At 42.4% G+C, this 22,287-nt stretch overlaps 1 pseudogene; it reads left to right on the top strand.

Moving 5' to 3' along the window:
• Positions 1-1,386: 1,386 nt before the first annotated feature.
• On the top strand, positions 1,387-21,320 carry LOC145879299 (polymeric immunoglobulin receptor-like; annotated as a pseudogene).
• Positions 21,321-22,287: the final 967 nt, after the last annotated feature.

The raw sequence follows: 22,287 nt of genomic DNA, 5'->3' as shown, positions 1-22,287 counted from the left end.
CTCAGTGGTAGGCTACACTCATGTTCCTCTCATCTGACTCAAGGCCTTGTGGGTAATCCACTGTCTGTGAAAGATGCAGGCATTAGATATTAGCACTTCAGCTAAAGCTTCATGTCCACTGTGTTGTAACTGTACAATTTATACATGTTAACTCTATATTTCAGTGTGATTTCAGTTTCTCAAAGTGGTTTGCAGTGTAGAAATAATAATCAGGTCTGTAGCTAGGTCAGTGGTTAAGGTGATGTGATTTCCTGTTCAGCTTTGTAGACACAGTAGGCCTATGTTGCTTCTCTGTCCTGTTCCTATTTGACCTGACTGACACTGTGCTGTTTGAGATTAAGAAAGCTCATATCTCAATGTTGTTAAAACAAATACATGCCTTATATTGTGGATTATGTAAATGTACAAGGTATCTCATACATGTAGACTGATGATGAGTTTTTATCATTAACCCCCTTTGTGTGTCTCTACCAGCAGGACCCATTTCCTGACAATGGTGATGTGACGTACAGCACTGTTGTCACCTGTCACCAAGAGGAGGAACCAGCTAAATGTACAGACCAAGGTAAGGCTGCTGTTCTGATCACTATGATGTTAATAGATGAAGTTGTCGCTAAGTTGATCTGTCGTTTATGTGGCAGACTGGTGCATGGGGTTATAGGTGAAGTCACATATTTGTAAAACACTGAAAATGTGTTATGCTGTAAAAACATGTATGTACCTCGTCCCGTGTCAGCTATTCTGCAACAAATGGTTGAAGTGTTTCCAAGCTGTCGCCTGCATTCCATCATCACAAATTGTCCCTCTTCACCTCTCTACCTGTGTGTGTCCCTCCTTTCTTCTAGGTAGAACCTGATGATAATGTGGTCTACAGCTCACTAGCCCTACAGCTGGACCCATTTCCTGCCAAAGGTGATGATGATGTGACGTACAGCAGTGTTGTCCCCAAGAGGAGGAACCAGCTAAATGTACAGACCAAGGTAAGGCTGCTTTTCTGATCACTATGATGTTAATAGACTGAACAAGAATATAAATGCAACATGCAACAACGTCAAAGATTTTACTGCATTACAGTTCATGTAAGGAAACCTGTCAATTGAAATAAATTAATTGACCCTCATCTATAGATTTCACATGACTGGGAATACAGATATACATCTGTTGATCAGAGATATGTAAAAAAAAAAAAGGTAGGGGTGTGGATCAGAAAACCAGTCAGTATCTGGTGTGACCACCCTTTTCCTCTTGCAGCACTACATCTCCTTCACATAGAGTTGATCAGACTGTTGATTGTGGCATTTGGAATGTTGTCCCACAAGTTACTTAATATTGGTGGGAAATGGACCACGATGTCGTGCAGCATCCCAAACTAGCTCAATGGGTGACATGTCTGGTGAGTATGCAGGCCATGGAAAAACGAGGCCATTTTTAGCTTCTAGGAATTGTGAACAGATCATTGCGACATGGGTTTGTGTATTATCATGCTGAAACATGAGGTGATGACGACGGATGAATGGCACGACAATGGGTCTCAGGATGTATCTCTGGACATTCAAATTTCCATCGATAAAATGCAATTGTGTTCATTGTCTGTAGTTTATGCCTGCCCATACCATAACCCCACCACCACCATGGGTCACTCTGTTCACAGCAAACCGCTCGCCCACACGACGGCATACACGTTGTCTGCGGTTTTGAGGCCGGTTGGACATACTGCCAAATTTTCTAAAACGACATTGGACGTGGCTTATGGTAGAGAAATTAATATTAAATTATCTGGCAACAGCTCTGATGGACATTCCTGCAATCAGCATGCCAATTGCACGCTCCCTCAAATCTTGAGACATCTGTGGCATTGTGTTGTGACAAAACTGCACATTTTACAGTGGCCTTTTATTGTTCCCAGCACTTTTATTGTTCCCATCACATATCAGAATCAGGTTTATTGTCCATCAAGAGGAACATCAGGAAACAAACAACAATCAGACATAAATAGTACCACTCACCTGCCCATAGGAGGAAGATACCTGACATATGTCAAGATGGTGCCGACGGAGTTGGCAACATCATGACTAGCTCTTAGAAAACTTTGCAGTATTTAGTTTTTTTATGTACTAATTTTTACATTATTAACTTCACTAGGATAGGGGGCAGCATTCGGGAATTTTGGATGAAAAGTGTGCCCAAACTAAACTGCCTGCTACTCAGGCCCAGAAGCTAGGATATGCATATATTCATAGATAGGCAAAAACCTGAGAAAAATCCAACCAGGAAGTGGGAAATCTGAGGTTTGTAGTTTTTTTTAAGTGATTGCCTATCCAATATCCTTTGTCTGTGGGGTCAGATTGCACTTCCTAAGGCTTCCAGTAGATGTCAACAGTCTTTAGAAGTTGTTTCAGGATTCTATTGTGAAAGGGGAGAGAATAAGACCACCTAGAGTAAGTGGCTCAGCTGAAAGCCATGAGTTGTTTATCGCGCATGGCCGTGCGCACGACATTCGTTCCCTTTCCTTTCTAATGACAACGGAATTGTCCGGTTGGAATATTATTGAAGATTTATGATAAAAAACATCCTACATCATTTGACATGTTTCTACGAACTTTAATTGACTTTAATTGACTTTTTGTCTGGACTTTGTGCCCGGGCTTTGTGCATTTGGATTACTGGACTAAACACGCAAACAAAAAGGAGGTATTTGGACATAAAGATGAACTTTATGGAACAAAACTAACATTTATTGTCTAACATGGAGACCTGGGAGTGCCATCAGATGAAGATCATCAAAGGTAAGTGATTCATTTTAATGCTATTTCTGACTTTTGTGACACCTCTCCTTGATTGGAAAATGGCTGTATGGTTTTCTGTGGCTAGGCGCTGACCTAACATAATCGCATGGTGTGCTTTCGCCGTAAAGCCTTTTTGAAATCGGACACAGCGGCTGGATGAACAACAAGTGTATCATTAATCCTATGTATAACACTTGTATCTTTCATCAATGTTTATGGTGAGTATTTCTGTAATTTGATGTGGCTCTCTGCAATTTCACCCTGATGTTTGTTTGAGACGATGCATTTCTGAACATAACGCGCCAAATTCAAATGAGGTTTTTGGACATAAAGATGAACTTTATCGAACAAAACCAACATTTATTGTCTAACATGGAGTCCTGGGAGTGCCATCTGGTGAAGATCATCAAAGGTTTGTGATTAATTTTAACGCTATTTCTGACTTTTGTGACACCTCTCCTTCTTTGGAAAATGGCTGTATGGTTTTCTGTGGCTAGGCGCTGACCTAACATGATCGCATGGTGTGCTTTCACCGTAAAGCCTTTTCAACATTGGACACTGTGGCTGGATTACCAAGAATTTTATCTTTAAAATGGTGTATAATACTTGTATGTTTGAGGAATTTTAATTATGACATTTCTGTTGTTTGAATTTGGCGCCCTGGAATTTCACTGGCTGTCGGGAGGTGGGACGCTCACGTCCCGAACGATCCTAGAGAGGTTAACCTCTCTGGGCTAGGCGGGACGAAATCGTCCCACCTACGCAACAGCCAGTGTAATCCCGTGGCGCGATTTTCAAATACCTTAGAAATGCTATTACTTCAATTTCTCAAACATATGACTATTTTACACCATTTTAAAGACAAGACTCTCGTTATCCTGTTAGGGCTAGGGGGCAGTATTGACACGGCTGGATAAAAAACGTACCGGATTTAATCTGGTTACTACTCCTGCCCAGTAACTAGAATATGCATATAATTATTGGCTTTGGATAGAAAACACTCCAAAGTTTCTAAAACGGTTTGAATGGTGTCTGTGAGTATAACAGAACTCAAATGGCAGGTCAAAACCTGAGAGATTCCTTTACAGGAAGTGGCCTGTCTGACCATTTATTGTCTTTCTTTGACATCTCTTCACAAAACTTAGGATCTCTGCGGTAACGTGACACTTCCCACGGCTCCAATAGGCTCTCAGAGCCCGGGAAAAACCTGAATGTCGTCATTCCAGCCCCAGGCTGAAACACATTATCGCCTTTCTCAAGTGGCCGATCAAGGGACAGTGGGCTTAGGCGTGTGCACTGGCCGCCCCCGTCTTTGTGTTTTTTCCTCTGTTTACCGAAAAGGAGATTCCCGGTCGGAATATTATCGCTTTTTTACGAGATAAATTGCATAAAAATTGATTTTAAACAGCGGTTGACATGCTTCGAAGTACGGTAATGGAATATTTAGAATTTTTTTGTCACGAATTGCGCCATGCTCGTAACCCTGATTTACCATTTCGGATAGTGTCTGGAACGCACGAACAAAACGCCGCTATTTGGATATAACGATGGATTATTTGGGACCAAACCAACATTTGTTATTGAAGTAGAAGTCCTGGGAGTGCATTCTGACGAAGACAACAAAGGTAATAACATTTTTGTTATAGTAAATCTGATTTTGGTGAAGGCTAAACTTGCCCGTGATGGCTGGGCTATGTACTTAGAATATTGCAAAATGTGCTTTCACCAAAAAGCTATTTTAAAATCGGACATATCGAGTGCATAGAGGAGTTCTGTATCTATAATTCTTAAAATAATTGTTATGCTTTTTGTGAACGTTTATCGTGAGTAATTTAGTAAATTGTTAGTAAATTCCCCGGAAGTTTGCGGGGGGTATGCTAGTTCTGAACGTCACATGCTAATGTAAAAAGCTGTTTTTTGATATAAATATGAACTTGATTGAACAAAACATGCATGTATTGTATAACATAATGTCCTAGGGTTGTCATCTGATGAAGATCATCAAAGGTTAATGCTGCATTTAGCTGTCTTCTGGGTTTTTGTGACATTATATGCTAGCTTGAAAAATGGGTGTGTGATTATTTCTGGCTGGGTACTCTCCTGACATAATCTAATGTTTTGCTTTCGTTGTAAAGCCTTTTTGAAATCGGACAGTGTGGTTAGATAAAGGAGAGTCTTGTCTTTAAAATGGTGTAAAATAGTCATATGTTTGAAAAATTGAAGTTTTTGGATTTCTGAGGTGTTTGTAATTCGCGCCACGCTCTATCATTGGATATTGGCGAGGCGTTCCGCTAGCGGCACATCTAGATGTAAGAGGTTTTAATGCTTACATATCTTGCATTACTCATCTCATGTGTATTTACTGTTTTTCTATACTATTCTACTGTATCTTAGTCCGTTCCTCTCTGACATCGCTCGTCCATATGTATACAGTCTTAATTCATTCCTACTTAGATTTGTGTGAATTGGGTATATGTTGTGTAATTTGTTAGATATTACTTGTTAGATATTACTGCACTGTCAGAGCTAGAACCACAAGCATTTTGCTACACCCGCAATAACATCTGCTAATCACATGTATGTGACCAATAAAACTTTATTTGATTCGATTTGTACATGGAACTGTTTAGAATTGTGATAGTCCCTAGGATGAAACTCCTCCTGAAATTGTCCCTCTTCACCTCTCTACCTGTGTGTGTCCCTCCTCTCTTGTAGGCAGAACCAGATGGTAATGTGGTCTACAGCTCACCTACAGCTCACTAGCCCAACACCACACAGGTCAGTGTTGACTTATCTTCTCTCTCATTTACCTACACAGATGATGCTAATCTCTCAACAAAGAAACAGACAAGACCATACAATACTACTGTATGTGTACAATACATCACTCTTTAGTTACACAGTTTTTTATCCTTATCATACAGACAAGCTGACTACATTGTTATCATTATTTCTATAACATGCCTGTATTGTGCACCAAACTACTTTCTGTCCAGCAGAGGGAAGCAACACAGCAGTGACTGACAGTGAAGATCTTGGTCCTAAAGAGCCCTTATCCTGGAAGGACATCCCACTCCCCCTCCTGTGTCACAACATGAGTCATGACTATCTATCTGCCTCCAACATGCTTCTTCCCACACCTCCTAACCCACCTGTCTCCTTGTTGTGTCCATAAACTACTGAAGACAGTCTGCTGTGCTTGTTTTGATTATCACCACATATGTTATATTAGTTACTGTATGTACCTCCCACCTACTCCAATGCCCTTTTCCCTTGTAACTGATCATGATCAAATGTGTATATTAAATGTACAAAATAAATAGCTATTGCTGAATGCAAAATGTATTGAAATTCGTATTGGTATGTTAAAAGTAGGCTTGAACAAGTCCATAAAATGTAATAGTTTCTATTTTTTATTTATTTTAATTTCACCTTTATTTAACCAAGTAGGCCAGTTGAGAACAAGTTCTCATTTACAACTGCGACCTGGCCAAGATAAAGCACAGCAGTGCGCCAAAAACAACAACACAGAGTTACACATAAACAAATGTATAGTCAATAACACAAAGGAAAATACAAATAGAAAGATCTATGTACAGTGTGTGCAAATGTAGGGAGGTAGACAATAAATAGGCCATAGAGGCAAAAATAATTTCAACTTAGCAGTAATACTGGAGTGATATATGTGCAGATGATTTTGTGCAAGTAGAGATACCGGGGTGCAAAAGAGCAAGAGGTAAGTAATAATATGGGGATGAGGTAGTCGGTTGTGCTTTTTACAGATTGGCTGTGTACAGGTACAGTGATCGGTAAGATGCTCTGACAGCTGACACTTAAAGTTAGAGAGGGAGATATAAGACTCCAGCTTCAGAGATTTTTGCAATTCGTTCTAGTCATTGGCAGCAGAGAACTGGAAGGAAAGGCTGCCAAATGAAGTGTTGGCTTTGGGGATGACCAGTGCAATATACCTGCTGGAGCGCGTGCTATGGGTGGGTGTTGCTATTGTGACCAGTGAGCTGAGATAAGGAGGGGCATTACATAGCAAAGACTTATAGATGACCTGGAGCCAGTGGGTTTGGCGACGGATATGTCGTGAGGGCCAGCCAACAAGAGCATAGAGGTCGCAGTGGAGAGTAGTATATGGGGCTTTGGTGATAAAATGGATGGCACTGTGATAGACTACATCCAGTTTGCTGAGTAGAGTGTTGGGGGCTATTTTGTAAATGACATCGCCAAAGTCAAGGATCGTAAGGATAGTCAGTTTTATGAGGGTATGTTTGGCGACATTAGTGAAGGAGGCTTTGTTGCGAAATAGGAAGTTGATTCTAGATTTAATTTTGGATTGGAGATGCTTAATAACCTCTCTGGGGTATGTGGGACGCTAGCGTCCCACCCGCAGGACACACTTTTCAACAGCCAGTGAAATAGCAGGGTGGAAAATTCAAAACAACAAAAATCTCATAATTCAAATTTCTCAAACATACAACTATTATATCCCATTTTAAAGATACACTTCTCATTAATCCAACCACATTGTCCGATTTCAAAAAGGCTTTACGGCGAAAGCATAACATTAGATTATGTTAGGACAGCGCCGAGACAAGAAAAACCACACAGCCATTTTCCAAGCAAGGAGAGGCGTCACAAAAACCATAAATACAGCTAAAATTAATCACTAACCTTTGATGATCTTCATCAGATGGCACTCCCAGGACTCAATGTTACACAATACATGTATGTTTTGTAAGATAAAGTTCATATTTATATCCAAAAAACCCATTTTACAGTGGCGTGTAATGTTGAGAAATGTTTTGCCTCCCAAAACTTCCGGTGAATGAGCACATCAATTTACAGAAATACTCATCATAAACGTTGATAAAATATTCAACAGTTATTCAAAGAACTATACATACACTTCTCCTTAAAACCTGTTTTGGCTAGGGGGCAGTATTTGCACGGCCGGATAAAAAACGTACCCGATTTAATCTGGTTACTACTCCTGCCCAATAACTAGAATATGCATATAATTAGTAGATTTGGATAGAAAACACTCTAACGTTTCTAAAACTGTTTGAATGGTGTCTGTGAGTATAACAGAACTCATATGGCAGGCCAAAACATGAGAAGAATCCATGCAGGAAGTGGAAATCTGATTTGTGGAATCACCTTCAACACTTTGCCTATGAAACACACTGTGAGTTAGGATTCATTTAGCTTCCACTAGATGTCAACAGTCTTTACAAAGTGGTCTGTGTCTTCTCCGGTAAAAACTGACCGAACGAGAGGCCTGGAAAGTTGGTCATAGAGGGAGGGCCATTACTACTATGAAGCACGCGCCCGTGGGTACCCTCTCGTTCCGAAACATTTAGTAAGACAATGCAATCGTCCGCCTTGAATATTATTGAAGCTCTGATTGAAAAAGGCCCTAAAGATTTATGTTATACAACGTTTGACATGTTTGAACGAACGTAAATATATATTTTTTGCACATTCGTGACGACAAGTCCCGCGCGCATCGTAAATTATGAGTAGCCTTCGGAACGCGCTAACAAGAAGGAGCTATTGGGACATAAATGATTAACTTTTTTGAACAAAACTACATTTGTTGTGGACCTGGGATTCCTGGAAGTGCCTTCTGATGAAGATAATCAAAGGTAAGGGAATATTTACAATAGTATATTTGATTTTAGATGGTTCCAAGATGGCGCTAACCTGTATCGCCTAGCCTATTTTTCTGAGCATAGTACCTCGTTTATTGCAAAGTGTGATATCCCAGTAAAGTTATTTTTAAATCTGGCAATGTGGTTGCATTCACGAGATGTTAATCTATAATTCTTGGAATGACAATATTCTATTTTACCAATGTTTTCGAATAGTAATTTTGTAAATTGTAGCGCTGATCCACCGGAAGCATTTGAGGGAAAATATTTTCTGAACGTCACGCGCCGATGTAAAATGCTGTTTTTATATATAAATATGAACTTTATCGAACAAAAAATGCATGTATTGTGTAACATGATGTCCTGGAGTGTCATCTGATGAAGATTGGCAAAGGTTAGTGCTGCATTTAGCTGTGTTTTGGGTATTTGTGATGCATGCTAGTTGCTTTGAAAATGGCAGTGTGATTATTTTTGGCAGGGTACTCTCCTAACATAATCTAATGTTTTGCTTTTGCTGTAAAGCCTTTTTGAAATCGGACAACGTGGTTCGATTCAGGAGAGGTGTATCTATAAAATGGTGTAAAATAGTCATATGTTTGAGAAATTGAAGTTATAGCATTTATGAGGTATTTGTATTTCGCGCAACGCGATTCCACTGGCTGTTGACTAGGGTCGGACGCAAACGTCCCACGTTGCCCAGACAGGTTAATGCAACCGCTGTGTCAGATTTCAAAAAAGCTTTACGGCGAAAGTAAATTTTGCAATAATCTGAGTACAGCGCTCAGATATCAAAACAAGCAATACAGATACCCGCTTTTTTGGAGTCAACAGAAATGACAAATGTTACATTATAAATATTCACTTGCCTTTGAGGATCTTCATCAGAATGCACTCCCAGGAATCCCAGTTCCACAATAAATGTTTGTTTTGTTCGATAAAGTCCATCATTTATGTACAAATACCTGCTTTTGTTCGCGCGTTTAGTCCACTACTCCAAATGCAGGAAGCACGCGCAAAATGTCATGACGAAAAATCTAAAAAAGTTCTATTTTCGTTCGTAGAAACATGTCAAACGATGTATAGCATCAATCTTTAGGATGTTTTTATCATTAATCTTCAGTAATATTCCAACCGGACAATTCCAATGTCTTCAAAAAAGAAAAGGAACACAGCTAACTCTCACGTGAACGCGCGCCTCTGAGCACGTCATTTTGTCACTCATCTACTTCCAGGAGCTCTTATTCTCTCCCCATTCACAGTAGAAGCATGCAACAACATTCTAAAGACTGTTGACATCTAGTGGAAGCCTTAGGAAGCGCAAAATGAACCCTAAGTCACTGTATAGGCAATCACTTGAAAAACTACAAACCTCAGATTTCCACACTTCCTGGTTGGATTTTTCTCAGGTTTTTGCCTGCCATATGAGTTTTGTTATACTCACAGACATCATTCAAACAGTTTTAGAAACTTCAAAGTGTTTTCTATCCAAATCTACTAATAATATGCATATCCTACCTTCTGGGCCCGAGAAGCAGGCAGTTTAATTTGGGCACGTATTCATCTGAATTTCTGAATACTGCCCCCTGTCACCAAGAAGTTTTAAACAAATCAAAATATATGTTATATTTGAGATTCTTCAAAGTAGCCACCCTTTGCCTTGATGACAGCTTGACGTCAAAATACTGCCCCCTACCCTAGAGAAGTTAATGTGAGTCTGGAAGGAGAGTTTACAGTCTAACTAGACGCCTAGGTATTTGTAGGTTTCCACATATTCTAGGTCAGAACCGTCCAGAGTAGTGATGCTAGTCGGGCGGGCAGGTAGTGATTGGTTGAAGAGCATGCACTTTGTTTTACTAGCATTTAGAAGGATTATTGACAATATTATACAACATTAGATGTGATATGCGATTCTTCCAAGATGGCGCCGAGCTGTATTTACTAGCTCATTTTCTGAGTATCGCATCCCCTTTTATCGCTAAGTGTGATTACCCAGTAAAGTTATTTTTAAATCTGGTATGACAGGTGCTTTCAAGAGATATTCATCTATAAATCTTAGAATGACAATATTACATTTTTAAAATGTTTTCGAATAGTAATTCAGTAAATTGTAGCACTGTTTCCCTGGATGCATTTGACGGGAAAATAGTTAGTCAACGTCAGACGCCGATGTAAAATGCTGTTTTCATATATACATATGAACTTTATTGAACAAAAGAATGCATGCATTGTGTAACATGATGTCCTAGGTGTGTCATCTGATGAAGTTTGTAAAAGGTTAGTGCTACATTTAGCTGTTTTTTGGTTATTTGTGATGCATGTGGTTGGTCGGAAAATGGCTATGTTGCTGCTTTTACGATGGACTCCTCTAACATAATCTAATGATTTGCTTTTCCTGTAAAACCTTTTTGAAATTGGACAACGTGGGTCGATTCAGGAGAGGTGTTTATATAAAACGATATGAGACAGTCCTATATTTGAAAAAAAAAAATATTAAATTTCGTTATGCTAATGTCGCTAGGAGTTTTCCCTGGATTTTGATCCCGCAGACGGGACGGGACGCTGGAGAGGCTAGCAGATGGGCCTCATGGGGACGTCGCAATGCCTGTTGAAACCTCCTCGGACGGTTACATCAACAGACCTGTCGTGATGAAACGGCGGGGCTCCGTGTCGGCAGCAACGTGTCCAGGCCAATTGGCAAAAGAGGCAATTGAAGCCCAGGAATTCTTGATAGATCTATTCGGCTAACTGGTGCTTGCTTCGGGACAGAGATGTTAGCCAGGAGTAGCACCTAGCTAACTGTGATGATCCGGAGTAAAGGTTCAGAGCTTGCGGTAGGAATCCGGTGATATGGTGGAGAAAAGCAGTCCGATATGCTCTGGGTTTATATTCCACTGTGCAGGCTGGCAGGAGTTGATCGGGCTGACCTGGCAGATGTCCCAGTTAACGGTTATGGCTAACTAGCAGTGGCTAACTGACTACTAGCTAGTAGCTGGTTAGCTTGAAGGGGGTTAACGGTTCTAAAGTATAAAAAATAGCAGATCCATACCGCATTGGGTGAGGCGGGTTACAGGAGAGTATGTTCATTCCGTAGATGGAAAAATGAGATTCAAAATATAAACTAAATATATACGAAGAAAGAAACAATATATACCATGGACGGGACAAGACATTCAAAACATCTCACTGCTACGCCATCTTGGATTGCCTAGATTATTATAATTGACGATGTATCAGGTAAGACCTGATATTGGGAGGTCATTGTTTGCGGATGATGAAGCTCTGTGGATATGACGGAGTAATATTACCTATACCGCCAGAAGAGTTCAAGAAGCTATTAGTGAAGTAGAGCAGTGGTCCCTCAGGTGGGGCTTCAAGTTTTCAGTTGAGAAATCACAGACTGTGTTTTTTTCTAGAGGGATGGTTGGGGATGAAATATACTTGAAGTTGTATGGAAGGAATCTGGAGAGGGTGGGCGGGGTATAGGTTCCTGGGAGTCTGGTTTGTCACTCGAATGACATGGGTGGAGCATGGATGGGCACGTCAGTCATCCGAACTTCCGAATACTGCCCCCTAGCCTTAAGAAGTTTTAACAGAGTAGTTGTCAAAGGAAAGAAAATATTGAATGGGATTTGTTGCTTGTCAGGAATGGAGTGTGTGGCAGATAGAATGGTGTTGAAAATGATATATATAGCGCTGTTAAGGTCATCAATGGATTATGGAAGTATAGCATATGGATCAGCAGCTCAGACATCTTTAAAAAGCTAGATGTAATCCAGGCCCAAGCCCCTAAGAACATGTTGTGGAGCATCATGGCCATATTATCGTATGTCCAAGTTTCACACATAAAAGGGGTAAAGAGCTGAACAAATATTTCTATTTAGTCATAGTAGCACAAAAATAATCATAAAAAAATCTTTATATCTTAGATGTGTTATGGACAATATTTTACAATAAACATTGTCTTTCACCGTCCGTTCAGCGGTCGACGTCACCGGTCTTCTATCCATCGCTGATCCATCTTTCATTTTCCATTGGTTTTGTCTTTATTTTCTACACACCTGGTTTTCATTATCCAATTACATGTTCATGTATTTAACCCTTTGTTTCCCCCATGTTTGTTGTGCGTGATTATTTCTATGTTCAGTTCATGATGGCTGGTTTTTCGACGGGTGCTGTGTTCACCCGTGCGTAATGTTTACCGTTGGTTATTGATCAAGTGTATTTGTTTACCTTGTGCCCTTGTTTTTTGAGTAAAGTATGTTGCTCACTCATTTTGCTCTCCTGCGCCTGACTTCATGCACCAGCTACACTCACCTTCTGACAGAATCACACACCTCCCATATGGAGTCAGCAGGAGCAGACAACCCCGGATTAGGGATCGAGGAACGCATCCAGCAGCAGGCATGTTACAACATCTCGACATCGCCATGGATCGCATCCTACAGAATCTGGACCGCTGATGGAGAAGAAGAGTTCCTTCAGTGCCTCCACCATCACCACCAAGGACACCACTTCTCACCCCTCCTTCACCCGGTCCCAGTGGGATTCAGCTCGATCTTCCGAAGGAGTATGATGGGACGGCTGCGGGATGTCAGGGGTTCCTACTCCAGTTGGAGCTCTACCTAGCAACCGTCCACCCGGCTCCTTCGGGCCGTGAGAGCGTGTCCGCCCTCATCTCCTGTCTCCCAGGGAAAGCCCTGGAGTGGGCCAACGCCGTATGGGAGGAAGGAGAAGCGGTGTTGGACCAATTAGAAGATTTCACCCGCCTGAGCAGTTTTCAACCACCCGCCTGAGGGTAGAGTGGCGAGTGAACGGCTCGTCCAACTTAGGCAGGGGCAAGGAGCGCACAGGAGTTCTCTCTGGACTTTCGGACCCTGGCCGCCAGCGCGGGATGGAACAACAGGGCCCTGATTGATCACTACCTTTGTAGTTTGAGCGAGGACGTCCGTCGGGAGTTGGCCTGCAGGGACACCACTCTCACCTTTGACCAGCTGGTGGACCTGTCCATCCGGTTGGATAACCTGCTGGCTAGCCGCGGACTTCCAGATCGGGGTCTGTCGATTCCATCCCCCAGCACCACAGCTTCTACACCCATGGAGCTGGGAGGTGTTGCACATAGGGCGACCGGAGGAGATGCCGGTCCATGCACCATCTGTGGCCGCAGAGGGCATACTGCTGGTCGGTGCTGGAGAGGTTCCTCTGGGAGTCGAGGCAGCAGGCAGGGCACTCTTGTGTCACCCCAGGTGAGTCAGCACCAGGCTCACCCAGAGCCCTCTGTTGCACACGTGTGTGTATATTTATTTTCCTGAGTTTTCCCCGCATTCCCAGCATAAGGCGCTCGTAGATTCAGGCGCAGCTGGGAACTTTATTGACAGATCATTTGCCCATAGTTTAGGGATCCCTATTGTTCCAGTGGATATGCCTTTCCCAGTTCACGCCCTAGATAGTCGACCATTGGGGTCGTGGCTAATTAGGGAGGCCACCGCTCCACTGGGCATGGTGACTCGGGAGGATCACAAGGAGAAAATCTGTTTTTTCCTTATTGATTCTCCTGCATTTCCCGTGGCTTGAGGCGGCTAAACACCCATTTCTCATCTGGACTGACCACCGCAATCTGGAGTACATCTGGGCGGCGAGGAGACTGAATCCTCGTCAGGCAAGGTGGGCCATGTTTTTTAGCCGTTTTGTTTTCACTCTATCCTACAGACCAGGTTCCCAGAATGCGAAGGCAGACGCACTGTCCCGGATGTATGACACAGAGGAGCGGCCCATGGATCCCACTCCCATACTCCCGGCCTCTTGCCTGGTGGCACCGGTAGTGTGGGAGCTGGATACGGACATCGAGCGGGCGTTACGTACAGAGCCCAATCCCCTCCAATATCCAGCTGGGCGTCTATACGTTCCGTCTGCTGTCCGCTACCGTTTAATCTATTGGGCCCATACGTCACCCTCCTCTGGTCATCCGGGCATCGGTCGGACAGTGCGCTGTCTTAGTGGGAAGTACTGGTGGTCCAATTTAGCTAAGGACGTGAGAGTTTATGTTTCCTCCTGCTTGGTGTGCGCCCAGTGCAAGGCCCCTAGACACTTGCCCAGAGGGAAGTTACAACCCTTACCCATTCCACAGCGGCCGTGGTCGCACCTGTCGGTGGATTTCCTAACGGATCTTCTTCCATCACACCACGATCCTGGTCCTCTCGTCTCCTCCCTTTGCCCGGTCTCCCTACGGCCCTACAGAATGCAGAGGCCCTGTTTACACACGTCTTCCGGCACTACGGGGTACAAGAAAACATAGTATCTGATCGAGGTCCCCAGTTCACGTCAAGGGTCTGGAGGGCGTTCATGGAACGTCTGGGGGTCTCGGTCAGCCTTACCTCGGGTTTTCACCCCAAGAGTAGCGGACAGGTGGAGAGAGTGAACCAGGATGTGGGTAGGTTTCTGCGGTCCTATTGCCAGGACCGGTCGGGGGAGTGGGCAGCGTTCGTGCCCTGGGCAGAGATGGCCCAGAACTCGCTCCGCCACTCCTCCACTAACCTCTCCCCCTTCCAGTGCATACTGTGGTACCAGCCGGTTCTGGCGCCGTGGCATCAGAGCCAGATCGAGGCTCCTGCGGTGGATGACTGGTTTAGGCGCGCTGAGGAGACATGGGACGCCGCTCATGTGCACCTTCAGCGGGCCGTGAGGCGCCAGAAAACCTGCGCAGATCGCCACCGCTGTGAGGCCCCGGTGTTCGCACCGGGGGACCGGGTCTGGCTCTCAACCCGAAACCTGCCCCTCCGCCTGCCATGCCGGAAGCTGGGCCCGTGGTTTGTGGGGCCATTCAAAGTCCTGAGGAGACTGAACGAGGTATGTTACAGGTTACAGCTTCCCCCCGATTATCGAATTAACCCCTCGTTCCTTTTGTCTCTCCTCAGGCCGGGGGTGGCTGGTCCACTCCAGGAGTCTGAGGTGCGGGAGGTTCCTCCGCCCCCTCTGGACATCGAGTGGGCCCCGGCGTATGCAGTTCGATCCATACTGGATTCGAGGCGTCGGGCAAGGGGCCTTCAGTACCTCGTGGAGTGGGAGGGGTACAGTCCGGAGGAGAGATGCCTGGTGCCGGTGGAGGACGTGTTAGACCCATCGATGCTGCAGGAGTTCCACCGTCTCCATCCGGATCGCCCTGCGCCTCGCCCCCTGGGTCGTCCCCGAGGCCGGTGTCGGCGCGCTAATGGAGCCGCGCGTTAAGGGGGGGGTACTGTCACGACTTCCGCCGAGGTCGGTCCCTCTCCTTGTTCGGGCGGCATTCGGCAGGTGGACGTCACCGGTCTTCTAGCCATCGCTGATCCATCTTTCATTTTCCATTGGTTTTGTCTTTATTTTCTACACACCTGGTTTTCATTATCCAATTACATGTTCATGTATTTAACCCTCTGTTTCCCCCATGTTTGTTGTGTGTGATTATTTCTATGTTCAGTTCGGTTCATGATGGCTGGTTTTTCGGCGGGTGCTGTGTTCACCCGTGCGTAATGTTTACTGTTGGTTATTGGTCAAGTGTATTTGTTGACCTTGTGCCTTTGTTTTTTGAGTAAGGTACGTTGCTCACTCATTTTGCTCTCCTGCGCCTGACTTCATGCACCAGCTACACTCACCTTCTGACAGTCCTAGTCACACGGAAGATGCCTACACTACCACCTTCAATGATTCACACTCATTAACCTGTTTGGGATAGGGGGCAGTATTTTCACGTCCGGATAAAAAACGTACCCGATTTAATCTGGTTACCACTCCTACTCAGTAACTAGAATATGCATATACTTATTACATATGGATAGAAAACACCCTAAAGTTTCTAAAACTGTTTGAATGGTGTCTGTGAGTATAACAGAACTCATTTGGCTGGCAAAAACCTGATAAGGTTTCATGCAGGAAGTGGCCTGTCTGACAAGGTGTTGTTGTTCTTGCTTCTGTTTATTGAAGAGTCAGGATCTTAGCTGTAATGTGACATTTCCCACGGCTCCAATAGGCTCTCAGAGCCCGGGAAAAACCTGAACGATGACGAGGCAGCCTCAGGCTGAAACACATAATCGCCTTTGCCAAGTGGCCCATCAGAGGACAATGGAATTAGGCGCGTGCCCTATTCGACCCAGTGATATATTTTCCTTCGGCTGTTTATCTAATTGCAGATTCCCGGTCGGAATATTATCGCTTATTTACGAGAAAAATGGCATAAAAATTGATTTTAAACAGCGAATGACATGCTTCGAAGTACGGTAATTAAATATTTAGAAATCTTTTGTCACGAAATGAGCCGTGCGCGCGACCGTTATTTACCATTGGGATAGTGTCTGGGACGCACGAACAAAACGTCGCTGTTGGAACATAACTATGGATTATTTTGGACCAAACCTACATTTGTTATTGAAGTAGAAGTCCTGGGAGTGCATTCTGACGAAGAACAGGAAAGGTAAGACCATTTTTCTTATAGTAAATCTGATATTGGTGAGTGCTAAACCTGCTGGGTGTCTAAATAGCTAGCCCTGTGATGCCGGGCTATGTACTTAGAATATTGCAAAATGTGCTTTCACCGAAAAGCTATTTTAAAATCGGACATATCGAGTGCATAGAGGAGTAATGTATCTATAATTCTTAAAATAATTGTTATGCTTTTTGTGAACGTTTATCGTGAGTAATTTAGTAAATTGTTAGTAAATTCGCCGGAAGTTTGCGGGGGTATGCTAGTTCTGAACGTCACATGCTAATGTAAAAAGCTGTTTTTTGATATAAATATGAACTTGATTGAACAAAACATGCATGTATTGTATAACATAATGTCCTAGGTGTGTCATCTGATGAAGATCATCAAAGGTTAGTGCTGCATTTAGCTGTCTTCTGGGTTTTTGTGACATTATATGCTAGCTTGAAAAATGGGTGTCTGATTATTTCTGGCTTGGTACTCTGCTGACATAATCTAATGTTTTGCTTTCGTTGTAAAGCCTTTTTGAAATCGGACAGTGTGGTTAGATTAACGAGAGTCTTGTCTTTAAATAGCTGTAAAATAGTCATATGTTTGAGAAATTGAAGTAATAGGATTTTTAAGGTATTTGAAAATCGCGCCACAGGCTTCAACTGGCTGTTATGTAGGTGGGACGAATTCATCCCGCCTAGCCCATAGAGGTTAAATACCTTGAGTGGTCAAAATCATCACAGCTGACGCAAACTGTTAAATATACACTGCCTCTAGATATAGAAAAAATTCCCTTTACAATTCCATTTAAAAAAATGTAATATTATTGCAGCAATTTACAGAGGAACATGTTCTAAATGTTTTAATTCTTCTACAGATGGGGGCGAAACATTCGTCTACATGCCAAACATTGGTAATGCAGTGCTCTTCATCCTATTTTGTGAAGTTCATGGCAAACTGACTCCGTGTGAAATACAAAATAGTAGAAACCAGACAGGTCTCTCTGGTGAGACCAAGGGACAGATTTACTTCTAGCACCTGCTTTTTCAAGGATAAAACACAAAATAAGAAACTGTTCATCTGTCGTTCATTTGACCTATATGTCTTTGAACTAATTTCACTTTTTAGTCCATATGTTGTAGCCACCATATGATTTGTTTCATAGTTGTTCTTATTGTACTATTCTGTCTGCGTTATATGTAAAAAAATGCATGCTTTGTTAATAAACTTTACAATCTATTAAGATATTCTTAGGAAGTTGTGTCTCTGCCCAAATACAATGTGTATGAGTTGTGTGTGTGCTTGTAAACACCATATATGTTTTAACTGTTAATGATTAAGCATAATAAATGTCAACTAACTATTCAATACACACAATTTGGAAGTTAGTGAGTGTTCACCCCCTGCTAAAGGGTGGAGACCCTTCAGATGTAAATAACTATTGCCTATTTCCAAGCTACCTATCCTGGTCAAAGTCTTTCAAGCCCTAGTGAACTCTCAGCTAAATAAATTCCTATTTGAGAACAACTTCCTGTGTGAGGTTCAGTCTGGTTTTAGTTGACCACAAACTGTTGCTTGCCAGACTCAATAACGTTGGTCTCATTGAAGGGGCTGTCATATTTCACAGACAATACACAATGCATCTATGCTTAGACTCATAATTCTTTCATTTTCATTTTAGATTACTAGAGGTGTACACCAGGGCTTAATTTTAGCTCCATTAAAAATGTGTAATCTTACAAATACCTAGGTAAATGGTTGGACAAGAAGCTGTAATACCAAGTTAATATGGATAATATTTTGAGGAAACTTAAACTGAAATTGGGTTTTAATTTTTTTGCAACAAGGCTTGTTCAAGCCACTTTTCTTTCAGTAATTGATTATATTGACTTAATGTACATGAATGAAGCCTCCTCTGTGCTACAGAGACTGGACTCAGTCTATCATGCATCCTTGTGCTTTGTTACAAATGCCAAGTCACTCACCCACCATTGCACTTTGTATCAAATGGTGGGCTGGACCTTGCTTTAAATGCGCAGACAGCTACATTGCTATGTGTTCATATACAAAGCCCTTCTGGGTAAACTCCCCCACTACCTCTGTAGCCTGTTCTCCTTCACCACTAACAGTTACCAGATACGGTCTACTAGGTAGTTGCTACATAAAGTCCCCAGGGTCATTACCCAATTAGACAAGACTGCCTTTTTCTATTGTGCACCAGAGACATGGAATAGTCTGCAAAAGTCTGGTTCACCTAGAGGTTCTAGTGCCCCTCACTGAGTTATAACTCTGGTGCTAAACTCTGTTCAGTAGTAGTGTAATTGTGTCCTGTAAGCCATTTTGCCTTGGTCCTCGATTTGAGGTTATATTTTGCTATTGGCCAAGTAAGTGTATTATTTTTCAAAGTTAACCATTTTTCATAATTTTTGTAATCTATACATTTTTGTAAATAAAACCTCTGGATCCTGTCTTCATCACCTGTGCTGTAAAATAAATATCTATATATTTTTGCACCTGAACCTCTGACTCCAACCCTCTGAATAGGCTGCTGGGTCATCCATCTTTTGAAATAAGATATATAAATGTGCTAATTAAATAAAGTAATCAATTGTAGTGCCTTAGAGCCTTATGTTACAACTAGACCATAGAATGTAATAGTTGCTATCTGCCACTGAGGGGGTATAGACACTCTAACATAAGCAGGAAGAGAGTTCAAGACAGCTATAGCTGTTAGGAAGTGCAGTCATTCTCTTTGGTGCCTTGGTCAGTGACACACACATTGTGAATTGGTACCATATAACGTACAGAGACACATACCCAGAAATGGCTTCTCATCTCTCCCTCCTCCTCCTCCTCCTCCTCCTCCTCCTCCTCCTCATCATCATCATCTTTTTCAGACTCTCAGATAAGGGTAACATGTTTCTATGAAGTGCTGAAGTTGAGGTCAGGGACAGGGACTGGACACATGCTGAAACTCTGAAGACAGGAACAGTAGCTTGTCTTATCAATAACACTTCCTGTATTATGTGTGTTATAGTCCAGATGGAATGTCATTTTTCTGCTGTGAGAATTTGCTTGAATTCCAATGTAATGTGTTTTCTGTTGTTGTGTCTACAGGTGCTTATCGTGTGTCTGTGAAGACAGGAGGCTCCATCACCATCCCATGTCCTTATCATCAGGATTATATAAAACAACTGTTGTTGTAAAGGATCTTATTTCAATAATTGCACCCCTGTTGTACGCACTGACTCTCCTAAGAGCAAAGATAAGGCCTCAATCTCTCATGACATCAACCAGCTAACCTTCACTGTGACACTCACTGATCTAAAGCCAGAGGACTCTGGATGTTACTATTGCACTGTGTGTAACCGATGTGAAATGGCTAGTTAGTTAGCGGTGGTGCGCGCTGACATGACAGAATGGATCGACCTATCTGTCACTCCTGGTAAGATGCCGGCAACTCTTCCATATGATTACATGACTGGTGTTCTGATTTCATTTACTGGTATCACTATTATTGTTGAAGTTGACATGAGCAATGTTGGTATATGTCTACTTTCTGTTCTCTATCCATCATATCATAATTATGATATTTGTGGTCAGTTGTTATAAAAAAACACTTGATCACTCAGGACCTTCTTTGTTGTCTGTACCTCTGTGTTCAGTTACTCCGGAACTCTATGTGGACCAACACGAAGTGACTGGAGTTGAAGGAGGAAGTGTAATTGTAATTTGTTACTATAGTGACACTCAAAATAAGAAGTGGGGGTGCAGGATTGGTGACAGTGTCTCCTGTGTGGAGAGGAATTCTGGGACTCTAGATGGAACATCAGTGACCCTACAGCAGACCACTGATGCCACCAGAGGAAACATCTTAACGGTAACTATGAGTGGACTGAAGATGGAAAACACTGTCTGGTACAGGTGTGAAGTGGGAAACCTTATGATGCCTGTTCACATCACTGTCAGACGACAAACCACCACACAAAGTACTTCCACTATGACCAGTGAGTAGAGAGCAATCAGATACTGTAGAATTAAGTATTAACCTGGTTTTATCCAGTCTTGCTGGCTGATCATCTAAAACAAATTGGACTGTAACTTGATTAAAAGCTTTTGGGAATAATTACAGCAGTCGTACCATTGGTTTGAACTCAGCAGTGAAAATAATTTGTTAAAATCCACATGTTGCGGTAAATTAAAAAGCTAGACAAGAAGGTCATACTGTAGCTTAGCAACAATATCTTGTTACAGTTCAGTCTACCCTGTGTCTCTCTGGTACACCAGTCATAATACCATTGTTGTTTTAACCTCACAGCAACCCAAGCTCCAACCACTGAACAATCCTCTTTCTCTCCAACTGCTGAGCCTGTTCAGACTGACAACACAGTCCAAGGACCTGAGGGGGGCAAGGAGAAGGACACCATGAGGTAATTATCACTCATTCAGCTGTATTTCACACTTACTCTTCCAAATGGATGATAATAGAAATATGATGAAAGGTAACATTTTCTGTTTATCACACTAGAGTTTAGGGCACAAAAACTCCCTCCTTATATGTTTTCATACAAAGTATAGGCCAAGACACTTATAGAGACATTTACCACTTCCTCATATCTCTGTGGTTTGCAGAAGTATCAGCATTCTATTCTATTGTCAAGTTTCACACATAAAAGGTGTGAAGAGCTGAACAAATGTTTACATTTTGTCATAGCAGCACAAACAAATAAATGTATCTGTGATGTTTTCATAGAATTCATTTTACAATATACAGACTTTCACTGTCAGTTCCATAGATCTAAAAGTCCTACTGATTCCTCTGGGCATGTTGGTGGTGGTGTCCTACTGTTAAATATACACTGGGTGGTTTGAGCCTTGAATGCTGATTTGTTGACAGCCGTGGTATAGCAGACCGCATACCACTGGTATGACAAAACATTTATTTTTACTGCTCTGATTACATTGGTAACCAGTTTATAATAGCAATAAGGCACCTCAGGGGTTTGTGGTATATGGTTAATATACCATGGCTAAGGGCTGTGTCCTAAGAACAGTCATTAGCTGTGGTATATTGGCCATATGCCACACTCCCTCAGGCCTTATTGCCTAAATATACACTGCCTTTAGAAAAGGGAAATATTCCCTTTACAATTTCCCTTAAAAAAAATAATTTTATTGCAGCAATTTGTTATAAATCTTTTAATTCTTCTACAGATGGGAAACAACATTTTTCTACCTGCCAAAAATTGGTAATGCTGTGTTTTTCCTCCTGTGCACCATCATTGCTGTTGTGAAGTTCAGGGTAAACTGAATCAGTGGTGAAACTAAAGATGAGTAAAAAACAGACAGGTCTCTCTGGTGAGACCAAGGGACAGATTTACTTTGTTTCTTTGTTGATCTT

The sequence above is a fragment of the Salmo salar genome, chromosome 01, assembly GCF_965601325.2.
Source record: "Salmo salar chromosome 01, fSalSal1, whole genome shotgun sequence".
NCBI lineage: Eukaryota > Metazoa > Chordata > Actinopteri > Salmoniformes > Salmonidae > Salmo > Salmo salar.
Note: the sequence above shows the minus strand (reverse complement) of the source record. Positions and strands in the feature narration are given on the sequence as shown.